The 3601-nt window shown below is 53.9% G+C and overlaps 1 protein-coding gene across 1 annotated transcript in view; it reads right to left on the bottom strand.

Annotated features, from left to right (window-relative positions):
• The window catches only part of RSPO1 (R-spondin 1), an 18356-nt gene extending 14963 nt beyond the window's left edge, over positions 1-3393 (bottom strand). Inside the window, exon 1 of the mRNA XM_005429992.2 lies at positions 2992-3393. The gene's annotated coding sequence lies outside the window, so the exon portion shown is untranslated. The remainder of the gene's footprint in view (positions 1-2991) is intronic.
• Positions 3394-3601: the final 208 nt, after the last annotated feature.

The raw sequence follows: 3601 nt of genomic DNA, 5'->3' as shown, positions 1-3601 counted from the left end.
ATTGTATTAGTAGTAATAGATATAATTATATAATTATATTAGTAGTAATACCTTGCATACTTCAGTGTGTGCGACAAATGATGAACAAAACTATCAAAAAAGCTTTTATCATACAAAAAACCCATAAACTTCACTGAAAAAAATTAAAATAAAAATAATAAAAGCCCAAGTGCCCAGTAAGTGCCCCACGGTAAAATAAAAGCTCAATAAGCGCCCCAAAGTGCCGCAATAAGTGCCCCAAGCCCCAAAAATAAAAGCCCAATAAATGCCCTACAGTAGCTGCTCCAAAAAAACCCATCCCAATGATTTGTTCCAAAAATAGAACTTTAAAGATACTTTGCAAGATAAGTCTATATGTGTTAAGTGTTTTAGTAATTATATTAGTAGTAGTAATACCTTGCATACTTCAGTGTGTGCGACAAATTGTGAAAAAACTATCATACAAAAAAACCCATAAACTTCACTGAAAAAAAAAAATAAAAGCCTGATCTGGCAGCAGATTGGGCTCGTGGCCACCCCTGTGCCCTGCCCTGGCACTGGGAGCTGCAGCTCCAGCTCAGTGCCCCTCAGTAGCTGCTCCAAAAAAACCCTGATGCCACAGGCCTCCCTCCAGGAGCAGAGAGCTCCAGCCCTGTAAAACATCAGGAAATGTTTTACAGGGGGATTCCCGTGGCCCTCATGCCAGCACACAGGCTGCTCTGCAGAAGGAGGAGGAGGCAGAGCCCTGAGGCAGGCAGGCTGCAGGATCTGTGCCTGCTGCTTCTCCTCAGAACCAGAGCAGCAGCTGGAGCTGCTGGAATCACCCTGGCAGGCACAGCTCTGTGTTTGGGGTCTCACTGCACTCATGGGAGCAGCAATCCTGTGTCTGTGGGTCCAGCAGGCACAGCTGTGTGCTGTGAGGATCTATAGGAGCATTTCCAGAGCTTTTGGTAGTGCTCAGGGCATCCCTGCATCTCCAGAGCTTTTGGTAGTGCTCAGGGCATCACTGCCCTGCATTTCCAGAGCTTTTGGCTCAGAGCATCCCTGCATTTCCAGAGCTCTTGGCTGTGCTCAGGGTATCCCTGCATCTCCAGAGCTTTTGGCTGTGCCAAGGGCATCCCTGCCCTGCATTCCAGAGCTCTTGGCCGTGTTCAGGGCATCCCTGCCCTGCATTTCCACAGCTTTTGGCATCCCAGCCCTGCATTTCCCGAGCTCTTGGCCGTGCTCAGGGCATCCCTGCATTTCCCGAGCTCTTGGCCGTGCTCAGAGCATCCCAGCCCCGCATTTCCCGAGCGGCTCCCGGCCCCCCCCACTCGACGCTCCTGGTGCTGCTGCTCTCGCAGCGGCCGCGCAGGGCCGGGGGAGCTGATCCAGCTCCAGCGATCCTTTTATTCCAGGGTGGTTTCCAGGCGTGCTGCAGCGCTGGCATTGCTGCCATCCTCCCACCCAGCGTGCACAGGCCTGGCCCCACAGCGGGGTGAGGGATGGAGCCAGGGGTTCACCCACTCTGAGCTCAGACAAAGTCACTGTGCATGGAGAATCCTCCAAAAAGAGGCTCCACTGCATTCAGTCCCTGGCAGGTCTCAGCACAGACCTGGCCACCCCAGCACTGTCAGCACTGCCCCAAGCTCACAGACCTCCAGGTGACAGATTTTTGTGTCTGGGCACCTGCTGACCCCCGTGCAGCAGAGTGGAGGCTCCACGTGTGCACACATGGACTAGAAAAGAAAGACTAGAAAAACTAGAAAAAGAAAGTCAAATGAAAGCTGGGGGATTTTGGCAGACTTCAGAGTGACAAGGGACCTCAGAAGAAGATCATTTATGTTTCCAGAGCCATGTCATCCCCTTCGTCTGCCTGGATCATTGCCTGTATTACCCTATTTTAATGCCTTTCACTGTAAAGTGCCTCTTTAAACCCAAACCCCACCACCTGAACGCCCCTCCTGGGTACCCAGGGCCGTTCAGGGGAACACACATGCCTGAGTCTATAAATTACTCCAAGCCCAGTGACCCCCAGCCACATCTCACAGCACCTGGCTCCATCAGCACCGAGGCTGAAGCCACCTTGACCCTTGGGGAGCTGAGTCCCAGCCGGGCTGCAGAGCCCTCACTGCATCCAGCACCAGCTGCCCACACCACTCTAATTACTGCCATCATCCCCGTTATTAATTATCTCCCCACGGATCCCCCATTCCAGCTGTTCTTGCCCCGTGCTCCCCATGGGTGCCTGGCAGGAACTTTGCCTTAGGTGCAGCCACAGCAGGACTGAGGCAGCAGCAAATTACCTGCTCATCCTCCCATTGCCCCGTGCCTGGCACCAGGGGGAGGGCAGAGGGCACAGCTGGACCCCACAACTGGCCCAGAACCAGCCTGGAGCTCCAGGCAGCTGATCAACACCCCAGCTCCCTGTCCCCAGTTTGGGATGGTGCCAGGGCACACAGAGAGCAGCCCAGCTCTGTCCCACTGTCCCTGCCCCCAACCTGGATGGTAACACGATGCCAGAGGACACACAGAGCAACCAGGGGGCACACAGAGAGCAGCCCAGCTCCCTGTCCTTGTCCCCAGCCCAGGATGGTAACACAGTGCCAGGGGCACACAGAGAGAGCAGCCAGGGCACACAGAGCAGCCCAGCTCCCTGTCCTTCTGTCGCTCTGTCCCTCTGTCCCCAGCCCGGGATGGTAACACGGTGCCAGGGCACACACAGAGATCAGCCCAGCTCTGTCCCTCTGTCCCTGTCCCCAGCCCAGGATGGTAACACGGTGCCAGGGCACACACAGAGAGCAGCCCAGCTTCCCTGCAAGCCGCAGCAGCTCGGGGGAAGGGAGACGAGGGAGGAAGGGGATCCCACAGATGGTGCTGTGATCCCGCTCAGCTCTCATTGTCTGCGCTCATTATCCACGTTGCACAAGGCAAGCCCGCGGGCAGATGCTGACACGGCTCTCGGGCTCTTCATTAGCAGCCCCGCGTTGCAAAAGCTCCATCCACACAAACATGCATGCTTGAAGCCCTTACCTTCAACTTGTCACTCCCTCATCCCTGCGGAAAAGACTCTGCTGGGTGCTCAGGTTTAAAACGCTACAAGAACAACTACAAAATGCCTCAGTTCCTCCAGAGAAAGTTAGGCGCACGTTTCTGTCAAAAAAACCGAAAAATAGATTCATGGCGTGTCCATGGAGAAGCCTGGTGCGTGTGGAGGTTTTGGTGGCTCGGTTTTTAAGGCAGGTTGCTGAAGGGGCTCCCGGGTTTGGCACAGAGGAACAAACCCTCCTGCGATGTGCGGGATCCCGGCTCGGGCTGGCTCCTACTCCCTCAGCCCACGCTGCAGAGCAGAAAGTTCGTGATCACCTCAGAGCAATTTGCACGTCCATAAATCCTGCTCTCAATCCGCAGACTCCGTCCCCATCCACCGGCTAGGGGACTGCTTTATTATTATTATTATTATTATTATTATTATTATTATTATTATTATTACCAGAGTCTCCAGCTTTGTAAAGGCATCCAGTGCAAACTCCTGCATGAGGGAATTCCACCCCACTGGTACCACCTCCTAAGACAATATCCAGCCAAAATATTGTGTGGCTGTTGCAAAACCCGGACTGGAGCTCCACAAAGGACCTTCCAG

The sequence above is a fragment of the Geospiza fortis genome, unplaced genomic scaffold (assembly GCF_000277835.1).
Source record: "Geospiza fortis unplaced genomic scaffold, GeoFor_1.0 scaffold38, whole genome shotgun sequence".
Taxonomy (NCBI): Eukaryota; Metazoa; Chordata; class Aves; order Passeriformes; family Thraupidae; genus Geospiza; species Geospiza fortis.
This window is presented reverse-complemented; position numbering and strand designations above follow the sequence as displayed.